We start from the raw sequence: 26,387 nt of genomic DNA, 5'->3' as shown, positions 1-26,387 counted from the left end.
GAGGCAGGACATGACGCAAAAAGTACGCTGCAGAAATCACAGTGGCTGTATTCAAAACCACCCACTGCATACTGTGTACTGTGTACTACACAAGTATATACTGTGTTCTGCATGCTATTTTTCAGTGTAGTACCCAGTATCCAACCATTAATCATTACATTTGTAGTATGTTACATTGTCGAATGAAATAATTGCGAGTTTAGAAATGTCCAGATTTCCTCGTGGTATTTTCCAGTCAGACACCACTTGCATTATCACGAATGAAAAGTAGACGAGTTCACAAAAAGTATTTGCGAGTTGAAGTATTTTCAGGTTTTTTATTTTCAATGTCTTACCGTTCGATGATACAGGCACACAATGTGGCACAGAGGAGGAGAAGGGGAACATAGCTTTTTTACTTTTGGGTAGCCTATAAAAAATATAACACATAGCCATCCAAATGGTGCTACCAGTACACATCATTTATTATTAATTATACATTTATCATAACAGGAAGGTAAATTTTTGTTGTCCGCTATGTACTGTTAGGTCACTAGTTCACCTATCTCACTATACCTATCACTATTACTTAGCTACACCTTAGCTAGCTACTAACCAGATAATAAACTACTAACCAATGTTATTAATCATCATAAGAGACAAGTGTTGGCAGTATAGCTATAGCTAACCGTCTCTTTAATGATTGTTGGACTCAAAATAACATGTATTTGGATGTATCTGCAATATCAATGAAAGGGTGGAAAGCAATATACAAGCAAGCAGAAAAGAGCACGAAGCAGATGTTTGTATTCTTCTGGTTTCGCGCCAGTCGCATGATAGAAACGTCATCAACACAACCACTGGCTCGCTGTGTATTCTCTGGAAAATGACCTTTTCTATTCACACATGGACTCAATCTGACATTAGATGGACTTTGTACTAGGGAGCTGGCAGAGTGAAGTCCGTCTCATGTCCAGTCCGACTGATTCGGACATTTGCGTTCTCACATACAGCTCCTCCAGGTAATGGCTGGATAAGTTCTGGCTTTCAGTGCATGTCTGAAAGGGGCTAGAGTGAGCGATACGGAGGATAAAGTACTCCGAGCCATTTGTTATTTACTTCATAGAGAAGCAAAACTATCAGCCAAGTGTGAAGACCTTGAGTCCAGAGCAAGAGGGAACAATCTGCACATATATGGAGTGAAAGAGGGGGAGGAAAGGAACGATATGATTAACTTTATAACCAACTTGATGCGCTTGAATAACCAGAAGATTTAGATTTGTACGTGGAGAGAGCGCATCGCTCCTTGACTATGAAACCAAAGGATTCTGCCCCTCCAAGATCCATTATTGTCAGGTTTTCTGACTACAGAGTTAAAGAAAAGATACTTCAATAAGCCTGCAAAAAATGAGGGGTGACATACCAAGGACAGAAAGTCTTCTTTGATCAGGACTACACATCGGACGTACAGAAGAAATGCAAGCAGGTACAGGAGGTAATAAAACAAAGAGAAAAAAGTGAAAGCTCAATCACCGTTCCCTGCCCAGCTGAAAATCCATCTGGAATCTGGCATGAAGACCTTCACGACCTTCGTGGATGCGGCCTTCACCCTTAAGGTGGGAATCCATGTAAAGGTGGATGACTGGGAGAATCTCCAGAAGCAACTGTTGCGCAATCCCAGGGTCACGGCATCGACATCAAATAGAGCAGATTTATCAACGATGACGAACACAGACTTGCAGATTTTTGTTCAAGGTGAAAAATGAATAGCAAACAACTTTGAGATGTAGGTAGACTGACAAGAAACTGTTAAATAACCTGGTTATAAACCAGGCTTATATGTTTGCTTTCTTTGTTTTTATTGTAACAAAGATTTCAGCTGGTTTATACAAATGGAAAAAAAACAATAGGGGTTCTCCCTTCAGAGGATGAAGGGCTAAGATAATTTAATTTAATTTTGTCTTATTTCACTATAGCATACAGGCAACTCTAATCACAACAACTTTGCTGTCAGATAGTTGTGATAGCACTGTGTGTGTCTCCCCCGAGAGATTTTAGTCACAACTCTCCGTCTTTACAGAAACTGGTTAGTAGGATGTTTGTTCAATCAGTTGGGTGTTTGTAAGTCAGTTCTTGTTTCTTCTTATGTGTAAGTTTTTTTGTTCTTATTACATTTGATGCTTATTTTTCGTATGTTGTGTCTCAGATACTTTACAGGTGCATTATGTTGAAGTTCGGGCTGGGAACAAGATTGAAGGACAACATTATACACTTTTGCCATATGCATATGAACAATCTGATCAGAGCCACCTATAATGTCCATGGATTGAATCATCCTATTAAGAAAAAAGATATATAGTCAGCTAAAGAAATTGGAATATTCAATTGCTTTATTACAGGAAATGCACCTATCAGAAGGAGAACATGAAAAAATATAGCTGCAAGCAGCAATACAGGGGCCAAGCACAATGAGGGCCTGTTTTGCTACAGTACCTCTTTCAGTAATCAAAAATCTATGGATAACTGTTGTGAGGCATAGTCTCACTATGCTCTGACTCAATTTTAGTGAAGACTGGAGAACATTTGTGGAAGGAGTAGCAGAAAGAAGATGTTTTCATTAAAATTCAAAATGGTAGTCAATCCAACATGGCAGACATTGAAACCATTATGTGTGTGTAAATTGGCATGACTGAGGGAATCAGAAGAAAGAATTATGATTTTAGGCCATGCAATTCAAAAGATATGTTAAAATATAAATATAATATGTTATATGCAATAAGAGTTATAGCGCCACCTAGTGGTCAAATGACATGAAACCGCTTGGGCACCCTCAGGACATAGTCGCAAACAGAGGCACCAAATTTGGTGTCAGTACATAAAAGCATTGCTGAGATATGGCCTCACTACCTGTTTGGCGTCTTCGCTGTTGACTTTGTTAGCACATTACTAGCGAATGCTTTCCATAAACAGAGAATCGTGGATAACTTTTGTGTGGCATGACTCAATTTTCGTGAAGACTGGAGAACACTTGTGAGGGGAGTAGCAAAAAGACTTTTTTAATTAAAATTCAAAATGGCGGGCGGACAAGCAAATACAGTGGAAATGAAAATTTTACATCTGTTCAACTTGACATGGCCCCAGGAATCAAAAGAAAAAAGAATCATAATTCTAAACTAAAGACATCAAAAGTTATGAGCAGAAATTCAATTGTTTTAGTTATAGCACCACCTAGGGGTGAAATGACACAAAACTTCTTGGACACTCTCAGGTCCATACACCAAGTGTGGTGTGAAGACACAAAAGCATTGCCGAGATATGACCTCACTTCCTGTTTGGTGTCTTGGCTGTCAAACTCATTTGCATGTTACGGTGGAACGCTTTGGAATATCTCAAATATTTGGATAACTTTTGTGAGGCATGGTCTGAAGATGATATGTACCAAATTTGGTAAAGATTGGACAGAATTTGTAGGAGTAGTGAAAAAAGTTTTTGTAAAAATTCATTGGCGGAAAATCCAATATGGTGGACATTGACGGCAATGGGTGCGTTGGACTCGGCTTGACCGAAGGAATCTAGGGGAAAAGAATTTTGAAAAAATTCCAACAGAGTCAGGAGTTATGGCAAAAAATGTCAGCAGAAATTTGACCTGATGGTGGCGCTAGAGGGCTTGATTGACTGACCCCAAAATTGGTGAATGGACAGCTGGGACTGTCCTCTATGAGTGTGCAAAAAAATTCATAAAAATCGTACGAATTGAACTATCGGCTGCCATAGACTCCCATGGCAGAAAGTATAATAGTGAACAATTCTAACACATATAGCTGCAAGCAGCAATGAGGGGGCGAAGCAGTGAAGCAGGCCAGAGTTGCCATGGCAATGTGATGTTATTACGTCACGCATAACTATAAGCATTCACAAGCAGTTTCATGTGAAATATAAATCCCAACTTATAAAGTTATCAGCTAAAATAGTTTTTCTGGTAATTACAGCGCCCCCTAGAGACAAAATACCACAAAATTTCGTGTGCATCCCCCCAATGGGGTCCCAAGTGCATGTACCAAGTTTGTTTTTGATATGTGCAGGCGTTGCAGAGATATGAGCTCACTTCCTGTTTGGCGGCTTTGCCGCTGATTTCAATAAGCTGTCACAGGCGAATGAGCACAAAAATGAAAAATCCATTTGATAACTTTTGTTAGGATTGGTCTGAAGATCACGTGTGCCAAATTTTCTGAAGATTGGACAAAATTTGTGACCTGTGAAACTTTTTTCGCATTTCTGAATAAATCCAATATGGCAGCTGAACCAAGAAGGTTGACGTCACAAGTTGACATGTGTCAGCCTTGAGACGTTCAAGTTTTACCAGCCACAACTAGTATGTTTCAAATCCCAGTCCTTCAACACTTATCAGGCAAAATGCATTTCTGCTAATTGCAGCACCCCCTAAAGGACAAATGCCTCCAAATTTCTTATATGTCCCCCCAGTGGGTTCCTGAGTCCATGTGCTAAGTTTGGTTTTGATATGTGAAAGCGTTGCAGAGATATGAGCTCACTCCCTGTTTTGCGGCTTCACCGCCAATTTTGATTGGCTGTGTTAGGCGAACGCTTTCGAAAATGAAAAAATCATTCAATAACTTTTGTGAGGAATGGAGTGAAGATCACGCGTGCCAAATTTGGTGAAGAAAGGATAAAGTTTGTGACCTCAAACTTTAATTTTTCTGACTAAATCCAATATGGCCGCAGGATCGAGTAGGATGATGTCACAAGCTTGCATGTGTCAGCCTTGTGACCTACCACAGTTTTATCAGACACAACTAGTATGTTTCAAGTGCCAAAAATTCAACAGTTATCAGCCAAAGTACATTTTTGCTTGCCACCAAATTTGTGTCTGCCCCCAATGGGGTGTCAAGTCAAAATATAAAGTTTGGTTTTGTTAAATGAAAGGGTTGCCAAGATATGAGCTCATTTCCTGTTTGGTGGCTTCGCCATGGATTTCGATTGGCTATAACAGGCGAACGTTTTCGAAAATTAGAAATCCGTTTGATAACTTTTGTGAGCATTGGTCTGAAGATCACTTATGCCAAATTTGGTGAAGATTGGAGAAAATGTGCGACCTGTGAAACTTTTTTCGTGTTTTCGAAAAAATCCAATATGGCAGAAAATCCAAATTGACGTCATAGGGTGCGCTGAACTCGGCTTGACCCAAGGTTTCCAACGGTACCTCATTTTTGAATATCGGACAAACGGTTCAAAAGTTACATGTGTAAACGCAGGTCCAACTTTGACCTGTTGGTGGCGTTAGAGCACTTGAGGTGCAGATATGATATGGCCACGAATCTAGTTCCCAAGCCAAATGTTAAGTCGCCAATTTGGACACATTTTGGCTTTGAGCCAGCCAAAGGGGCAGCTGGCGAATTTGGACGAGGCAATATGCCGCATTTGTAGAAAAAAAAGTATCCGTCTTGCGAGGAAATACGTCTAATCTAAGATCACATTTCAGAATTAACCGTTTGCAATATTGTCACTCCGTTGAGATCGATCCTCCCTTCAACCGGACAAAGTGAACATGTTGGTTTTCCTGGCAAGAAACACGAAGACCGAAAAATAAGCCAGGAGGATATGCCAATTCACTTTAGCGGCCCAGTGAGTAGTTGTACAACAAGCACTTATTGTACCGACTCACAGGTTAGCCTACTTACCGACAGTTACTAAATATGTATGTTCATTTTTTATGTTGTACTTTGTTATTGTTGTTACCGACTTATAGGCTAGTCATACTTACCGACAGTGACTCAATATATATGTTCCCTTTTTATGTTGCACTTTGAAAAAGCCAAATCAGGCTATAGCCCAATTATTATTATTATAGCTGTAATTTTGCCTAAAGCATATCATGCTCTTTGAAGAATAAAGAAGACCGTTTTACTTATCCATGTTCATTTACAAGCTGCATGCGTTCTTGACGTTTGTTTGGTGTTTAAAGATTGCAAGATTTAAAACAGAACTTAAAAGAATACTTTGAGATAAGTGATAATGGAGAGGTAACACCATCAATCCTGTGGGGGGGGGGGGGGGGGGGGGGGGGGCTAAAACATTCATAAGGGGGAAATTGATCCAAATTGCATCAAGAGTAAAGAAAATACGATTTTAAGAGCAAATGAAGCTAGAAAATAAATTAAAGCAATTAGAAATAGAACATAAAACTACAGGAGCACATAACATCCTGCTAGAATTAAAAGAAACTAGGAAGGCCTTCGATAAGCTCCTCACATATAAAGCAGAAGAAGCCTTAAGATTTTCCAAACAGAGAGACTAAGAGATCGGGAACAGAGCCAGTCGCTTGTTAGCTTTTCAACTCCGTAAGGCCCAGGCTAATCGTGTGGTTCCTAAGTAGGGCTGTGCGATATGACGTGATATATCGTGTGAGGATAGAAACACGTCTGTCGTCTCATATTATGCTCTATCGTTTATTTTGTTGTGTCGCAAATCACACTTTACGGCAATATATTTCGTCATTTGGACGGCGCTTTTATATTTTGTTACTTGCTTAACCCTTTCGCACGTAACTTATTTTTATGCTATGTAGTGCGTGTGTTACATTACATGGTTCGTTATGTTTTCATTAGCGTTATTAAGCTTCTCCTAGTTTTCAGTTAGCATTTGCTATATTCTTTAACGTTAAATGGCTGTTTCCACAAAGCTAGAAGCTAGCTAGAATTTTTTCCAATCGCACCGGTTTTAGCATACGCTCTAAACGCAAATCACACCGGTGTGACTGTAGGCTACGCTACACACGAAAGGGTTACGCCTCGTTTCCACAGTTTTGTTTAGTGTCCGTAATTCAGTATAATATAGGCAATATTCGCTCTAGTGTTCAACGCAAGGAAAAGGAGATGGATCAAAACGTAACGTATTCATCCAGCTATACCCCTGCGCTCAGCATGCCCTACCCCTTCCATGGTCAAGGCAGGAGGTGCTCGTTCTGCCAGACATCGGCGTTTTACCTACATCGCTCCCCAGTGGTGGAACGAACTCCCTGTCTCGCTACGGACAGCTTCTTCACCCCATTCCTTCAGACGGGGCCTGAAGACGCACCTCTTCAGACTCTACCTGGACACACAATTGCTGCCCCCCCCCCAAATCAGTGCTGTCGTAAATTGCTGTGCTCTTTAAATTGTTTCTTGAAGTTGTTGAAGTTTGCCGTTTGGAAGTGTATCGTATTAGTTGCCCTGTCGGCTGTAATCTAATAGTACTGTGTCCTCAAACAGACCTTGCTCTCAGCTGAGAACTGTCTCATTGTGGAACTGTACACATCCTGTCCCCGTACTGTCGCTATAATTGCTGTATGTACTTTTATAAGTCGCTTTGGATAAAAGCGTCTGCTAAATAAATAAATGTAAATGTAACTCTCACTCGCGTCGGTGTCATCATGGAATGAATGCAACGGTTAAGGAACCTCTATTTATATATCAAATGAGCGGCAATATAATGGAGGGAAATCAGCGGTAGAATGGGAGGGAGGTAAAGTTTTCATATCAAAGTGATAAAGATGATCTGTATTTCTTAAGATTACTGGTTAAAGCACAGTTTTTATGTCGATGCAAAAGGTTGCCTGATTACGCAAATTCTTTCTTCAAAATATGTTTAATGAATCCTCACTTTTATTTAACTGCGATCACTAGTCAAGCAACTGAATTGAAAGAAATAGCCCGTTAGCTAATTTGTTTTTCCAATGCCATTAACTTCCTGGCACACTACCTACGGTCTCTCCGAAATCCGCCGCAAAAGTTCATTTTTTTCAATGCACTCGAAGGCAAATTCTTTCCCTAAAAAACGGAAGGAGGAGTTTCGCAAACACATCGGAGATCACGGAGGTTCCCATAGGAATGAATGGACTTCCGGTTGACGCGCATACGTACACAGAGCTATATGGAAATGAGGCGTAAATTGAAAATTTGCACAAAGGTTCTAAATAAAAGGAGAAAAATAATCAAATGTGAGTAAGTACCTTTTATTTGTTTAGGGTATAAATCAAAATGTAATCAGAAATAGCCCTTTCCATGTGGTCATTTTATATAAACTATTTATTCATTGAATTTACAGAAAATGTGCTATATCGTTATCGGGATATGAGATTTTGGTCATATCGCTCAACCCCATTCCTAAAATTGTTCATCCCATACTTAAAAAATAGTATCTCATCCAAAGGAAATAGCTGATGCCTTTGCATCATTCTATAAAAATCTGTACAAAGAGCCTAAATTTCAAAAAAAGACACATCTGAGGCCTTTCTTGCCAGTTTACATTTAAGGCCTTTGCACAGCAAATCCGTATTTTTCGTGTGCGTTTTTTTTAATCCGTCATCCGATAAAAAAAATCGTTACGCACAGAAACCTTGCACACTGAGTCCGATGCGTTTTATTATTCTATTCGTTGCGGAAATTCGCAGTACGAGACAAAATGGAGTTGTCAAGCAGTGAGGATGATTTTGTGGTCCTTACACTGCTTGAAAGTAGAAAAAGAAAATATTGGGTCCATCCAATACTGAGAATGCGTCAAGAGAAAGGAGAGTTTCACCTGCTAATAAAAGAGATACGGAATTATCCTGATCGTTTCCAGATCTATTTCAGGATGTCAGTGGTCCAGTTTGATACGCTGCTAGCAATACTGGAACCACACATTAAAAAGACCACCAATTTCCGCAATCCAAATGATCCTGAACAGCGGCTGGCAGTATGGTAGGGACACACACGCACACACACACACAATGAGTTTAATAGGCAATCCAAATTGTGCCATCGGAAAACTGCGCGCTAAGTGATCAGCCTTTCGACTGGATCCGCAGATATTTAGGGCACTGCCTCAAAACGCTGTAACATACAATATCATGGTCACGGATGCGAAAAAACGCGGAAAATCGTATTTATTTTTAAACGTGCGACAATTTCGGACGAAAAGTACGGACTTGGTGTGCAAAGGCCTTTATAGACCAAAGGCTCATGACATGAGGGGCCTTCATGCAGAAAGAGAGAGGAGACAATGCCTCATTCAGGATTTGATGTTTTAGCATTGTTATCCTGCATTGTTTCAGTGGTGTTCATATTACAGTGCATTACCATAGCCAGCACTGTACTACAGTACAATCGGACTGTTACTACCTAGAGTTTTTCTACAAACACTTTCTACAGATGTATCTGAATGGATTCATTTGTGGTGTGAATATTCTTCATTCCACACCAAATCATGTTGTACCAATACAGCCAATGATGCTAAACTTGGAACGGTAGCAAAATTCAATGGGTAATTTGACCATAAATTGGATTTTAACGTTCCTTGTTCTTATCACAGAATTAGTAGAACTTTGAAAATTTGCACAGCACATGTTTAAAGCTCTTTAAAAGCTTAGACTCTGAGCTGGGAAGTTAACTCTGCTTAAATGAATTTCCACCCAGCCACAGCTAACTTGAACTGATTAAATAAATGTCCACCTGGCTACAGTTTCCCTGAGCTGCATAAATATATATTCACCTGGCTACAGCTAACCTGTACTTCTTAAATGGTCCCATCGCATCACAGCGTAAAATTACCATCCAGCACTTTCTCTGCAGTTGTGGTGGAATGAACTTCCACACTTCATCCATTGTGCCGAGTCCCTCTCTGTCTTCAAGAAACATCTGAAGACACAGCTCTTCCACTCTCACCTGAGCACCTGAAACACTACCCCCTAAAGGAATTTATGTCTCAAAACTGTTTCCTACTAAACTATAAAATAAAATAATAAAAAAAGTATTCTAATGGTTTAATGCACTCATTAGCTGTACCAGCTAGTTCGTATACTTTACCATTGAAACCTGGTCATGCAGTACTTCCAGTATTGTTGACTTCTTATGGTTTTTCACTCGTGTTATACTCTACCTCACTTGTAAGTCACTATGTATAAATGTAAATGTGTTCAATGCCATAGTAAATGTAAATGTGAATAAATATCCACATAGACACATCTAATCTGAGCTGGCCTCTATGGGATTTGTTACGGATATTAATTGAAAAAAATAGAAAGACGTTTAATTTTAAGTGTATTTAGGCATAAAATAAATTTCCTGTGCTCACTTTCCAAAAATGACCTTTGACCTTGTTTTTGGGGTGCCATCATTTATAAATGACTACGTCCTATGAGGGTATATATTTTTTCATGATTTCCCAATGTAAAAGATAGTTCAGTAATTAACAATGGCATAATTATACATGAACATATTTTATTAATTCATTCATTCATTTTATTTCAGGATCTTTCTGACAAAACAAAAATGATAAAGACAGAAGTCTGTGAATCATTAATTTTGTGTATATACAATGATAATTCATGTGATGAAACACAGGCTGAATCTCCTCACTGGATGTATTAGAAATGTCCCCTGCTGATATGCATCCATCTGTCACTCATGAAACTCAACCAGGCAGTTTTTTTGTGTGCTAGGTTTGCTAGGCTACCGATAGCCATTGCTAGGCTAGCGACTATGCTCCTTTTCAACGAATTAACCGATAAAAACATTGGAGACTATCCTTCATGTCTAGCCAGCAACTATATGAGACATGACATGGTTAGTCAGGCTATCAATAGAAATTAAGCACAATTACTCTTCATCTCCGATTAAAAACATTGAAAATATCGGCTATTACAAGGCAAACCAAGAGTCTCAAGCCTCAGAATACGACTGACCGATGAAAAACACGGAAAAAACACGTCAGGTTACGTCACTTTCACCTCCACTGACTGCCACCTCCACTGGTAGGACATGTTCCACCAGTGGAGCCTGCAGCCAGATTCTCTTGGATGATTCATCAACTGTAGATGTATTTGCAGGCTAGGCCTACTTTTGCTACACACAGGTGTTTAATAACCTTTTGCATGAATTATGTTAATTGTTTTAACCTCTGGCTACACAACGTGCTCATATTTCAGAAATTTTGCGCACAGCACTTGTTGATGAGTGATGCTGTGAATTTTAATGGCATCGCCCCCATGCTCACGGACTCTGTTCTGTATCAGCGCGGCTAATCCACTCCTTTCACCTAGCACCATCAGTAGCAATTTCGCTCATTTTCGTCCATGGCAGTTTTATGTTTTATGTCATTGACATCTTTAGACACTGACTGAAACAAATCCTCCTCCCTAGTATGGCCCTTCAGACTCTGAAGGTCAAGTAATTCTTCAGTAATGTTCATGCCATCATCAACTCCCCTCAAAAAATAAGTAGCTGAATTGTAATGGTTTGGTCAGTGCTCTCATTGCAGGCTAGTGAAAAAAAGTCAAACCGTGCCCCCCTCTCACTTACTTGGCTCTTGATGTCTGTAGATAATTCTATTCTCCGTGCCGTGGTATTTCGAGCCAGGAAAACATTGGACAACTCCTGCTTTTTATCAGGACAAATGGCATCCACCATCTTCATTACACAGTGTTTCACAAACTCGCTCTCAGCAAAAGGTTTAGCGCGCTTTGCAATTAGCATCGCCACTTCGTAGCTAGCTCTGGTACCTTTTTTCTTTGAATCTTTTTCCCGTGAGAAGAGTTGTTGCTGAGAGGCCAAGCTAGCTTCCAGTTGCGTCACTTTTTTGTTAGTCCCTTCACAGCTGGACAGTTTCTGGTACAAACAATGCTTAGTTTTGTATTGTCTCTTCACAATGATTGAACTCTTTTATAACAGCGACAGTCTCTTGGCAAATGAGACAGATGCAATTATTTCAGCTTTCAGTGAAAAAGTACTCTGTTTTCCATCTCTATTGAAAGCAGCAGCCCTCGCTATCAACCTTGCGCTTCTTTGCAGTCATAGCGAATGAGTGGTAGGCTACTGACTGAATAACCAATCAGTTCATTAAGGGACAAGTTTAATTTCTTCTTCATTATTTTGCAGGTCTACAAACTGTTAGTGCTGCCATCGTGTGGTGGGCCACTTGAATAGCACATTTCACATCTTCACCACATAGCCTAATATTGCACTGCAGTGCTGGTACCATAGCGGGCCACTCGCAGTATATTTTGGGAGAGAGGCCACGGGCCACTTAAAATCTGCCCCCAGGCCGCATTTGCCCCGCGGGCCGTACTTTGGCCACCCCTGCTTTAGATGAAGTTGTTTGCCATTCATCAAACTAAAACTCAATAAATCTCCAGGCATTGGCAGCCCACTCCCACTTTATCTCAAGGACCCTAATCCCATTGACAACTGGCAGCCAATTTTCCTTTTTAATAATGATTACAAAATCCTAGCTCAGATTTTTGCCAAAAGAATAACAGCTGTCTTGGACCAAATTATCAATGAAACCCAAACTGGTTTCATGAAGCATAGACATATATCTAATAACATCAGGCTTGTGCTAGACCTTATTGACTATGCTGATCTTGGCAGTGATGATAGTTATATTTTGATTTTAGATTTCTGCAAAGCATTTGACATTTGAAAACCTTGCTCTTGTTCCTGCTCAATTGCTAGTCTGGACAAGTTCGCGCTGTGTTTGTGCTGTGTGTGTGCTGTGTGTGTGGAGTGGTCTCTGTGCTCTCACATTCACTAGGATAAAAATAAAAAATGGGGCTATTTACCTAGCTATTAAATAAGGTAGTTCCGATCTGCTCCTAAAGTTGAATCTGTTGTTGCCATTAGGGGACAGAGAGGGAATTTTCCTTTTTTCCTCTGTTGAAGCATTGGCCAACAAGCTAGCTCATTAGCAACTGTAGCAATTTGGCATATTCTAGCTGACAATGGGTTTTTTTGTGGTTTTTCGCCCTCTCGGGAGCAAATCTTTAAATATTTAAGTAACATACTTTAGCTAGCTAGTCGGGTAGTTTAGCTAGCCCTGTTCGCTTATTTACTTTGTTTTTTTTTTTTTTTTTTACTGTTCTTCAGCGTTATCTTTTAGGATAACCTGATTCTGGTTGTCTTGGCATGTCTGCTTTTGCTGAACTGTAAGCGTAGTGTTTTTGTATCTAGGCTAAGTGGCATTTCTTGTGCTTGATTTCTGCCTTTGGCTGTTCTAAGTCACCTCGGTGCTTTTAGCACTTTTTAGCTGATAATTGTGTCTCGGCAGTAAATCTTTATTTAGGAGAAGCTGTTTAGTTAGGGGAGAAAAATGTGGCCAAAACTGTGCAAGAGTTGCTGAATGATCTGATTTCTGGAGGGAGACCTTCAGGATGAGTTCATCTGCGACCGTTGCCAACTCGTTGAGCACTTGGAAAACAAGATCTTGATCTTGATCTTGAGGCCCAACTAGCTGGACTCCACAGTAATCCTGAATTGTTAGAGTTCCAGGAACTGATTAATACGCCCTATAGGGAAATAGTGCTCTCACCCAAGCCAGGTAGGGGGGAAGATACAGACCAGATAGGGGGAGAGAGCTGGGTTACAGTAAGGCGTAGACGTAGAAAGGGGTGCACAATTCCAAGAGGGGTGGCATCTCCAGAGATCGCGGTGACCAACCGTTTCGTGCCACTGCAGGAGGAGTTGGCCCACGATCCTGAAAGTGGGAGGACTGATGAGCCCCAGGGCACCCAAGCGGCCTCATCTTCCAAGCAAAGGGAGTTAGTGATAGTGGGGGACTCAATCATTAGAGGGGTAGATAGCATAGTGTATTCGTGCAACAAGGAGTCTCGCATGGTCTGTTGCCTGTCTGGTGCCCAGGTTGGAGACCTCCTGGAGCATGCGGACAAGGTCCTACACAGGGCGGGGAGGATCCAGTGGTCATGGTCCATGTTGGAGCTAATGACATAGGGTAGGTTTGGGGTTCTGCAGGACAAATTTATTGAGCTAGCGGGGAAGGTTAGGAGCAGAACCTCCACAGTAGTCTTCTCTGGAATTCTACCAGTACCATGTGCAAGCAAAGGGAACCAAGCCTTTATATGGAGGTTTAACATGTGGCTACAAACCTGGTGTAGGAAAGAGGGGTACAGGTTAATGGGGCACTGGGGCTCCTTTTGGAACAGGGGTGACCCGTACAAGGTGGACGGGTTATACCTGAACCGGAGGGGTACAGCTGCAGTGGGACAGCGTATGCTTAGGGTAGCAGAGGATTATTTAAACTAGGGCCTGGGGGGGGGGGGGGGGGGGGATAGAATAGAATAGAATACACCATGGCTAAATATTTTATTAGTAGTGAGGGAACCATGATTGCAAATCAGTCAGAGCATCACTGTAATAGAGGTGGTTTTGAGCAGTTGGGAGTGGAGGGGAAGGACAGGAAATGCACATGTGGTACCCTGAAATTCCTCTGTTTAAACGCTAGAAGCATAAAAAATAAAATTTTGGAAGTGTTAGTGAAGATGGATTAAAATATTGGGGGAAAATGAAAAGTGTCTGAATGTTGGAGTATGTTGGCCACCAGCCTCAGACAGCAGTGTTAACAGTATGCTCTTTGATAAGATTAAACTAGCATGTCAGGAGGGTGAGACAATGGTAATGGGAGACTTCAATTACCCTTCAATTAATTGGAAGCTGTGTCAGTTCAAGGTAAATGTGAGGAAGAGTTTTAGGATGTTGTAAATGACTGATTTTTGATACAGTCTGTTACTCAACCTACGAGAGAGAACACAATTCTAGATCTGGTTCTGTGTAATAATCCTGATAGAATTGGCAGTACTGAGGTAGGGGAGCCACTCGGAGCAAGTGACCATAGTGCAATTACATTTGAAGTTTTTTGGCAAGTTAAGTCTGTATTCTCCAATGCTACAGTTTTCAACTTTAGACGAGCTGACTTTATTAAGATGCGTGATTATACAAGGATTATAAACTGGGTACCTCTTCTAGGTGGCGAAACTGTGAAAGAAATGTGGAGCATATTTAAAACAATTATTCTGAATATAAAGCATTCTGCAAGTGAGAAAAGGGAAGCTGAAAAAGAAGCATCCACAGTGGCTGAATAAGTCATTACAGGACAATTTGAAACAAAAAAGGAAATTATTTAGAAAGTACAAGTTGGACAGCACAGAGAGTAATAAGGTTGAATACAGTAATATGCGAGCTCAAGTCAAGAAAGACATACGGGAAGCTAAAAGGCGTTTTGAAAGACAGATTGCACTAGATGCTAAGAGCAACCCTAAGCGCTTTTTTCAATATTACAGTCAAAAAGGATAGTTAAGGATGAAATAAGAGGTATAAAAAATAAGGAGGGAGTTATGGTTTATGATAGTAAAGCTATTGCCGATACCCTAAACAGTTACTTTGTGGAGAGTTTCACTAGTGAAGTGTTTTCACATACGCCTTCAGGTGCATTTATTTCTCAGAGTCTTATGGAGGAAATTGATTTAAATGATGCAGAAGTACTAGATAAACTTCAAAAACTTAAAACAAATAAGGCAGCAGGCCGTGATGGAATATATCTAAGAGTTCTCAGGGAACTAGCAGAGGTGGTTTACAAGCCTCTGACAGTTATTTTTAAGCAATCCCTTAAAACTGGAGAAATGCCAGATGACTGGAAACATGGCAGTGTAGTACCTATCTACAAGAAAGGAGACCGGACTGAACCAGGAAATTATAGGCCTGTCAGCTTAACTTGTATCGCATGCAAAATACTCGAATCTATCATTAGGGATAATTTGAAATTATTCCTGGAACGAACTGGTGTTCTAAATGATAGCCAACACGGTTTTCGCAGAGGGAGGTCGTGCTTAACAAACCTCCCGGACTTCTTTGAGGAAGCTACAGCATGCCTGGACTCAAACCAGGCTTATGATATTATCTATTTGGACTTTCAAAAGGCATTTGACAAAGTTCCGCACGAGAGACTCATATTGAAAATGACATCTGCGGGAATTACAGGAGCTATCACCGAGTGGGTTCGAAGTTGGCTGTCTAATAGAAAGCAGACTGTAACTGTGGGAGGAATTGTATCAGAGCAGGGTCCTATACAAAGTGGAGTCCTGCAGGGATCGGTGTTGGGGCCTTTGCGATTTCTTATATACATAAATGATCTTGATGCAGAGGTTAGAAGTAAAATAGTAAAATTTGCAGATGACACAAAACTAGGGGGTCTAGCCAACAGTATAGAATCAACTAAGGTAATACAGGAAGACCTAAACAGCATCCAAAAGTGGGCAGATACCTGGCAGATGACTTTCAATTTAGATAAATGTAAAATCTTGCATGTAGGAAATAAGAACCTTAGACAAGACTACTTCATGGGTGGAAAAAAGTACTAGAATGTGCTCAATTTGAAAAGACTTGGGAGTAATGGTTGACCCAAGCTTAACAGGATCTAGGCAGTGTGCTGTAGCAGTAAAAAAGGCCAACAGGATGCTGGGATATATAGCCAAAAGTATTGAGTATAAATCTAAAGAGGTTATATTGAAATTATACAATGCCTTAGTCAGACCGCACCTGGAATACTGTGTGCAGTTCTGGGCACCGCACTATAAAAAAGATACCGAAGCTTTAGAAAAGGTTCAAAGAAGGGCAACTAAATTAGTTCCTGGCATGAAATATAAAAGCTATGCTATGAGGAAAGACTCAAGTTACTTAACCTATTTAAACTAAGCGAGAGGAGGCTTAGGGGTGATTTAATTGAGGTATTTAAATTTATAAAAGGAATCAATAAGGTTAACTATAATAGATTCTTTAGGGTGAGTTCAGTCTGTAAAACAAGAGGACACAAATGGAAACTAGTTAAGAGTAGGTTCTGCACTGATATAAGCAAATATTATTTTACACAAAGAGTTATCAATACATGGAATAGGTTGCCAGGTCATGTAGTTGAGGAAGAGACCCTTGCTGTGTTCAAGTCTTGACTTGATGCAGTTTTGGATACTCTTTAATTAAGATATGGCAAGCTTAGTTGGGCCGAATGGCCTGTTCTCATCATCATATGTTCTTATGTTTGTTACTGTTTCTTTTTTCTTTTTGATTTCATGGTTCAAATTGTTGAAAATCTGTCTCTTACTGGAAACCATTGCTAAATTTTGTTGCTGTTGGTTAATTGCTTGTTTGTGTTCTTGTTTTTGTTTGCTTAACTACAGGTTTTCTTTGATGCTTGCATTTTGTTTTAGTTTCGTCTCATTTTGATTTCTCACAGAGGGTCTTAGTACCTGCGTGAAATTGGCACCCCAAGTATTTAAAAAGTTCGAAATGGTATTACTGTTCGTTTGTGCCGTAAAATTTTTCGTTTTGTGCTGCTATGGTTTTTTAGATATAACAAATTATATTGTATGTGCTGTGACGTCACCCAGCACCCAAGCTTCTCCGAATTGCTCCAAAATGGTCTCGTTCGTTTGTGCCGGTTTGTGCCGTAAAATTTTTCGTTTGTGCTGCTATGGTTTTTTAGATATAAACAGTGCATCGTTTGGCGATGACGTCACCCAGCACCCCAAGCTTCTCCGAATTGCTCCAAAATGGTCTTGTTCGTTTGTGCTACGTTTGTGCTGGTTTGTGCCATAACAGTTTTCGTTTGTGCGGTCATGCTTTGGATAAACACTGTACTTCATGGCAAAAATTCTGTAACAACTTCCAGAACGCTGCTTTCTCCATAACGAAGAAAGTGGCTTCTACTGTGCAACGTTTTGCTGGTTGGTGCCCTGAAAAAAAACGTACATTACATTATTTCCTGATAGGCCTATGTGAGATACAGGATATTTCATGTCATGTCATCCAACACTTAAAAATGACAAGCACTTGTAGCTATTTTTTAAGCCAGCTAATTACTTACAAGGCCCGAGCTGCATTTGCTAATTAGCTGGTTAACGTTAGTTACGTAGTAGCCGTCAAGGTAATTAACGTTGTGTCATTAACGTTAGGTAAAAATAATACATCAACGCTGGCAATAAAACACACAAAAAATAAACGCGCTTTCCCTTTCAGACGGTGATCCCGGCACTACAGGTCAAGAGGGACCGCACGCAATCCAAACCTTCCCCGAAAGAGAAGTTCCAAGTGCAGATGCAAGCTACGTCATTCACATAAAACTGGAAATTGCAAAGCAACTCTGATGTAAATGTGATGAGCTTTATCGATACCATGATCAGGTTTCAAAACGGTTGTAAATTCAGACCTTTGTGTTGCATTTCCCTCGATTACACCATTAAATGATTTAGAATTATCTAAATTTAAGCCTTTGCAGTGTGGTTCTTTGACAATACATATATTGAAGTTTCTGCAGTGTTGCTTTACAACCACCATCAGTAAATCAATACAACCTCCATGAATTCTTCAGGCAGACTTTCTTCAGAGATAACGCTAAAATATTGTATCAAATTTATCACATGTATTGCAAGGCATTTTGGGAACAAGGAAGTTTAGAACATAAAGTGTACTGTACATCAATGGGATAGCATTGACATTCTGAAAACTTTAAACATCACTTTCAAATTCTTTTTTTCTTAAATCAGTTCTTCTTCTCAGAAGAAGAGCACAACATAAGTGTAGAGGGTATTTCAGGGTCCCCTGGAAACCAGTTATTTGAATCTTGAACAGTTTTGGATGATTAGCAGCAGGAAGATAAGGTAATGTGCTGAATCAATCACAGTTCTTTTCTAACTTAAAAGTCTATTAGTGTTAATGTATGTATTAATGTATACATACATGGTATTCCAGTACACCTACATAAATGCATAATTATGAAAGTAAAAAAAATCTTACTTGTGTATTTGTATTTACTGCCAGATAAATCAATGCAAATGCTAATACAGTGCAATAATATGGTAAAATTGGCATATACAAAGATGGACATATACCACCTCCACAGTCAGGAAAGGACAAGCATAAATTACAAGTTACTACCATCTCATACTAATAATTCATGGCTACCACCCACTTGTTTAGTTTACCTTTTATTTATATCTTTTCTGTTTGATGACTTTATATTTACATATAAATTGAAAGAAAGCACATCTGTACAACATGAGGACAATTTCATGTGTTAAAAAAAAGCATAATCAAGAACTAAATGACACTTAGAACAACAAAACAACAAAAAATGGCTTTTACACAGACACATATGTGACCTGTGGGTGTTATCTTGTTACCTCTTACAATGAATTTATGTCCAAATTTATACAAGTAAGAAATCCTGATTATATATTTTCTTTCTTTAATCAGATGCCAAAAAAGCCAGCTACAGACAAAGATGATATAATAAAAGTCATCAGTGCAGCAAGAGAGGATATTATCAAAAATGGGTATATAGCAGTGCCCTCTGAAAACGTATGGGAAGAATTGAGCCAGTAACTTAAGAGCAAAATTTCTCCCAAGGCTTTGTACACATTTGTAAAATTAAACCGGTACAATATATGGGAAACATCAGGCTTACATAATGCTTGCACAAGGGATGATCTGGACAACACAAGTGAAGAAAGGGATGACACTGTTTATCAGCCTTGTGTTGGTCCATCTGTGCAGTGCAGGATGAAGAATGTCATGACCTTTGACCTCACACTTCCTTTTGAGAAATGGACAGAATTTTTTTCACTTGAGACAGTTGAATACAACAGTAAGTATTCAGGAACACACAAACGGGAGTACACCATTTTGAAACGTGGAACCTGGACTCATGTCCTTAACAGTGAAATATGGAAGAAAGTAAAAAGCTCTTGTACTTTGGTATTCAAAAGGGCAAAAGTGTATCCATTTGTTGAATCAAAGTACCTCGACATCACAGGCAACTGCAAAGAGTGCAATGGAGAGATTTACATTAGTTGTGATGAGATGCCTATGATCAACAATCCAGTGGTGCTAAAATGCAGGATGAAAAATTGCGATGACACAGCTACATAGGCTACACAGGCTACATAATTTTCAATTAACAAATTGATAACGTTAAAAGAATACTGTCTGTAGAAAGCTGCTTGAGTACACAACAAAAATAACTTTTTACTTCACTGTCCTAATACTTATGGATGCCTCTGTAACATCCGATGAAAACATAGGCTATTACGTTTGTCACAAACGATACAAAAATGAAAGAGCGATACAAGTGATGATGGTGTGGAGTGAAGACATCACATGACATAACTGCCATGAAATGTTGGTAAAAACACACATAGAGCCTAGGTTCTTAAATAGAACTATACTTAATAACATTTCACAATGACTGAACAACTAAAGCCTACAACAGTATTGCTACTAATGAGATGCCACTATGGAACATGATCAACGAAGATACCATAAAGTAGCCTATATAAACTAAAGTGAATTTAAATGGTTACATGATTATTTTGTGTGACATTATTCTCAAAAAGTATAAAATTGTAAATATACAATGATACCTACGTTTAATCGGTAACACTTTTCAAGTACACAATCGCGTCACTTCTTGTTGTTACCGTTGAGAAAAACCGATGAAAATGAAAACCGTTGCTAATTCAAACAGTTATAATTGCGTCTCGCTAGTGTACGCGCTGATTCAAGCACAGGTGCAGAATGACAGGGTAATTAAAGCTATGTTTAAAAGGACAGTATGGAAAGATAACTACAGAAATGCCAATTAGTTAATATCCAGTGAGCACAACTACCCACAACAACATTTCCCAAGTGAAAACTTCTCTTTTTCGAGCAAATAAAACATAAATTATTTTGGCCACCAAAAGTGACCTCAAAAACATTAAAACATACGTAGCATAAAATAACAGAAACATTGATCAAAGGACAAAGACCGTTTTTGAGAAATTATGGCATTGAAAGGTGTTGATGTACTAACCTGGAGGAAATTATATGCAATAGGCCTACGAGGAAACAATGTAGCGCGAATATTTCTTTTCATGGTGTTACGGGTCTCAAGACTGAGCACCACGGTAACAAATATGTGTCACCTGTATTAGGTGGATAGAAGGAGCAGTGAGGACAGCGAACCTCCTGTTTTCATTCCGCTCTACTCGCTACCTAGTATCAGAATATCTATGTTCTCAGTTTTGGTGGTTCGCCGCTGCCGCCTAGTTGGTGTAACTGAGCGATAGGAATTATTGCACTGGCGAGTGTTTTTCAGTCAGAGAAAGACCGACACGAGCGTGGAGAGTCGAGCTAAGCAGCGTCAGCAGGAAGCTGTTAGCAGCAAGAGATAAGAGTTCCCTACTTGTCCCTCAAGTAGAAAAGTAGCAAGGCTACATTAGAAGAGTTTTTTGACCGTGGAAAGAGAAGTCGTTCCGACGCCGCGGAGTTGCCGACCCGTCTGAGCGACGTGGCTTTTGAATATCCCGGGTGGGTTTTTTTTTGTTGAGCTGTTCTACAGACTGAATTTGGGTTGCACAAGCTGCCTCCATCCCGCTGCCCTCTGGTTTCCACCTCATCATTCCCCTTCATCGCTGCTCACTGGATTTTCAGTCATCATCTCCACCATCTTCAGTCCTCATCTCCTCTACTCACCTCACAGCCTCCTTCATCTGCAACCAGGATGGACAGTCTTTCTCATACAGGGTGGTAGGAAACTTGAGTGCACTCAAAAAATAAACTGAAACATTCACAAACTTGGGTTGAATAACCAAAGACTGACTCATACTCACTGAGATCATACTCACATACTCATTGAGATCTCAATTATTTTTTTGGCTTTGTTTTTTTATTTCAGTTGAGTCCCAACAAGCATTTAATTATACATTGAACATTGGGTTTGAATACAAGCGTATAGCTACTTTCATGGCAAATTCTGAATAATTTAGTTGCCATATTTGTTGTTATTAATAATTTAACTTGCAATGGGGCCAGATTTGTGAATTTTGTTCATGGCCAGCTGTTATCGGGTTAAAGGTCTTTGTTTCAAATATGAAGAGTGTGTTGAAGTGAAAGAACATATTTAAAGCTATTGTTAACTTAAAGGTGAATACAATAAGAAGTGAAACAACCCTTAAACATTTCAACAAAGACAATACAACAAATTCAAACTACTCAGTTGTTGGTGTGAATTATTGTGGGAAGGATTAAAAGTGTTCCATGTACTTTACTGCTCTATGTTAACGCCAGTCTCCTCTTAGAGCCTAGACATTAGATATACCTGCAGCGTTGGTGGAACACACACCAGGTGGATTACATTTGGATTTACCTGTATGGGTAACACCAAACTGACCAGGTTTATTATTTCCATTTATTACCATTGAGTCCTGCCAAAACTTTCCTAAAGATCTCTCCTTTGATTGGTTAATTTGGTACCTAATTATTTACTCACCTGTTTCTACTTACCTACTTGATTTAATCAATGCAACTTGGGGTTCACTTATTTTGTACCTGCACTAATTCCTTTTTAATTTTGTTTTTTCTACCACACATATGATTTCTTCTAAACCAAAATTTGGAATTTGTAAATATAAACTTGTTATGTCACATAAAAAGACAGGTTCTTCTTAAATAAACGTTTCGTGGTAAAAACTAAAAAAGTCTATACTTTCACAAGGGGTTCACATATTTTCAAAAAGCACTGTATTGTCAACTTTTTAATTTGCTGTAAAATGATTTATGTATTTGATTTGATTTGACATTATTTGAACCTCAGGCAGCAGCCAACGGCGATTCAAAAAGAAATGAGCAGCTTCAACAGCTTCATTGTGAGTGCACAGATGAGGCAAATTCTGGACTCTCTGATTGATTCAGAGGACTATGATGATGGTTCAATATTCAGTCTGCATGACAAGTTACTGTACCACTACGAGAAATGACAAAGTGTTCTTGACAAAATGACAAAGTGAGCGGTCTACAACCCTTCAAACTCCTATGACTCTGTCCAGTCCATCTTTGCCCAGCCCTGCGCACCTACTTACACCACAGCCCAACTGTTGGACACCTGGGTTTTGCAAAGACTCTCAGCAGCCTACAGGTATGTTTGTTCTGGTCTGGGATGAGAGATGTGAAGATGTATGTGTTGTCCTGTAACATACGCCAGCTGGTGATACCAAGCCAGCGAAAACCATCAGGGCCTCTGATTCCAATCCATGCAGCGTACTTCTGGGAATACATGGGTGTTGACTTTGTTAACCCCCATCTCATACATGTTTGGAAAATACCAATATTATTGTTTTTATTGATTATTTTACCAGGTGGCTGGAAGCTAGTTCTGTCAAAGAAGCCACAGAAAGCATTGCAGTGGGCGCCGACCTTGTAGATGTTATTGCTCAACCAACTATCCTCCTTTCTCTCCCAAAACAACCTTCTTGACCCATTTCAGTCTGGCTTCAGAGCCGGTCATTCCACAGAGACTGCCCTATTCTCCATTACTGAGGCTCCCCAATCAACCAGAGCATCCTCCCATTCCACACTCTGCTTCTGTCTGTGATTTAGCGATTGATGTATGGCAGTGTACTTGTCTTCTCTTATCCAGTCAGGTTGCACAAGTTATTTTAGGGAAGGGCTTGAATAGTGTTATGCTCACACTCACTGGTCTGGGAGTGTCAGACCAGGAGTGTTAGCCTGGTCTGACACTGTTGTCCATTCAACTGGAATGGATTGTGCTGGAAGTCACTCTGGATAAGAACATCTGCTAAATGAATGTAATGTAATGTAATGGTGTGCCAAGCTGCCTAATCTCTATATCTCTGAGGGATATCTCCTTTTGTTAGTGGCATATTTAACACTGTGGTGAAGCCCCTGGATACTGAACATTGTCTCACTACAGCCTACCATCTGCAGATGAATATGACTGAACAGGATTTCCACAGGTCATGTGGTGATTGCCTCTCTCACATCTATATAGGCTAATTTACTATGTAAAATAATTTAAAGTCAAACAAGATTTGCAATAATGGTCCTCATTGTGTCTATTACTACATGGGAGAATATCAACAAGCAAGATGAACACTAACAGGAATTTTTCATTTCCCGTTACCAATGTCTCCTTTTGCAAGCTTTTTAAAGAAAGCCAATTCTGTGCCCTCGCATCTACTCTGAAGTCATTCAACAAAGTTAAAGCTATGGGGGGATTATCCTTCCCAATCTCAAATTACACTTCTTGTCTTATCAAGACCTCTGATCTTGAACAAACATACTTAGCTAGTTGGTTCCATGGTGCAAATTAGAACCAGCTCTTTTTTATCCTTCTTAAACATTGGACTATTGGACACCTTTCACAGTTACTCCTAAAAAGACACTTTCATGCCCTATTTTAGGAGGTTCTTTACAAACTAGCTATAACATAAAATAAAGATACAGAGTTTTTAATAAATAAATTCTTTGTGTCATATGAAGCAGTTGTCTTTTGCATAAAGAGAATAAACTATTTCTGTATCATCCATAGACAAATCAGGCTGTGTTAACTTTTAAGGATGCTTTTAATGATAAGGGTCTGAGATCATTTCAGAACCCTTAAGATTATTTCTCCCAGGGTTTTCTGAGACTGAGATCTGCCTCAGGGTCAGCTCAAGCCTTTATCGGGCCCTAAGCAGAATTTGATTTGGGGGCCCCCCACCGCCTCGGCGCCGCCAATACTATTGGTTATTGTCAATGCTTGATCATTCGCACGTTAGACTGACTGACTGTGCTTGCAAAATTTTATCTGAGGTCCAGAAGCATAAGTAGAGCGGGTTTATTTTATAGCTGTACATTTGTACTTTTTAAACTTTTTTTCCCAGGAAAATTTGTCATTCTAATAGGCAATTTTGTACCAAAAATATAGGGTAAACAAACATCCCTTCTTTCTTACCACCAACTCACTTTTAAGGCATTTTGTACCATTCCTGTAAAATCAGTGGGCTAGTCCCTTCTTGTGAGCAAAGATGTTTCTGTTATGGGCATAAATGGGTTAATAAAGCCCGAGGTGACCAACATTAGCTAGCCAATCTTAGCTAGCTAACCTTTAGTACTGTATGTTAGTTGATATAGCAACATGTAGTAACTCTGTTGGACCACATTGCACAGGTAACGTTAATTTTCAAAATTATGAGGCTAGCCAGTGCTGTAAGATGAAATCACATTGACAAGAAGCAGAGTACCAGCCAGTGCTGTGCTTGTGATTACTGATGAGGTTGTTATAGTTTGGTTAATGTTACAAGCTAGCAAGCTGTTTCAGAGATGTGTGACAGCTGCCTGCTACCACTCTCTCTCCCACTCTTTTCTCAGCAGACACAGTTTTTATAAAACTTTTAGTTGATACAAAATGATACAATGTCATTCAGAAGCGCTGCTGTCCCACAGGTAGTGAACAGACCGGTTCAACAGATATGTGAACATGGTAAATATATAACATTAATATTTACCTAGAGTGGTCATATTTTGGTTTTCAAAAAAGAGGACACTAGTTAGTAGACACTAAAATGTTACTCACTGCTGGTAGGCTCTCATTGTTCTTATCCCTCCGACTATCAGATATGACAGAAACACAGTCACTTATCACGGAGGAATAAGTTCTAATTGGCTGAAATAAGTCTTATATGGGGAATACAACCATAGGGCCTACAGAGAATTCACTCAGATTTGTTGACTGTTCTGCCTAGGCTATGCTCTAACATTAGATAAGAACATAAGAACATATGATGATGAGAACAGGCCATTCGGCCCAACTAAGCTCGCCATTTCTTAATTAAAGAGTATCCAAAACTGCATCAAGTCTAGACTTGAACACAGCAAGGGTCTCTTCCTCAACTACATGGCAACCTATTCCATGTATTGATAACTCTTTGTGTAAAATAATATTTGCTTATATCAGTGCAGAACTTACTCTTAACTAGTTTCCATTTATGTCCTCTTGTTTTACAAATTGAACTCACCCTAAAGAATCTATTATAGTTAACCTTATTGATTCCTTTTATAAATTTAAATACCTCAATTAAATCACCCCTAAGCCTCCTCTCGCTTAGTTTAAATAGGTTAAGTAACTTGAGTCTTTCCTCGTAGCTTTTATATTTCATGCCAGGAACTAATTTAGTTGCCCTTCTTTGAACCTTTTCTAGAGCTTCGATATCTTTTTTATAGTGCGGTGCCCAGAACTGCACACAGTATTCCAGGTGCGGTCTGACTAAGGCATTGTATAATTTCAATATAACCTCTTCAGATTTATACTCAATACTTTTGGCTATATATCCCAGCATCCTGTTGGCCTTTTGTACTGCTACAGCACACTGCCCAGATCCTGTTAAGTTTGGGTCAACTATTACTCCCGAGTCTTTTTTAAATTGAGCACATTCTAGTTTTTTTCCACCCATGAAGTAGTCTTGTCTAAGGTTCTTATTTCCCACATGCAAGACTTTACATTTATCTGAATTGATTGTCATCTGCCAGGTATCTGCCCACTTTTGGTGCTGTTTAGGTCTTCCTGTATTACCTTAGTTGATTCTATACTGTTGGCTAGACCCCCTAGTTTTGTGTCATCTGCAAATTTTACCATTTTACTTCTAACCTCTGCATCAAGATCATTTATGTATATAAGAAATCGCAAAGGCCCCAACACCGATCCCTGTGGGAATCCACTTCGTACAGGACCCTGCTCTGATACACTTCCTCCTACAGTTACAGTCTGCTTTCTATTAG

At 39.6% G+C, this 26,387-nt stretch overlaps 1 long non-coding RNA gene across 2 annotated transcripts in view; it reads left to right on the top strand.

Moving 5' to 3' along the window:
• The window catches only part of LOC118770394, a 28,180-nt gene extending 10,312 nt beyond the window's left edge, over positions 1-17,868 (top strand). For both annotated transcript variants that reach the window (XR_005004555.1, XR_005004556.1), the window contains exon 3: positions 17,811-17,868. This is a non-coding gene — a long non-coding RNA (uncharacterized LOC118770394). The remainder of the gene's footprint in view (positions 1-17,810) is intronic.
• Positions 17,869-26,387: the final 8,519 nt, after the last annotated feature.

Source organism: Megalops cyprinoides, chromosome 23 (genome assembly GCF_013368585.1).
Source record: "Megalops cyprinoides isolate fMegCyp1 chromosome 23, fMegCyp1.pri, whole genome shotgun sequence".
NCBI classification, from domain to species: Eukaryota; Metazoa; Chordata; class Actinopteri; order Elopiformes; family Megalopidae; genus Megalops; species Megalops cyprinoides.
This window is presented reverse-complemented; position numbering and strand designations above follow the sequence as displayed.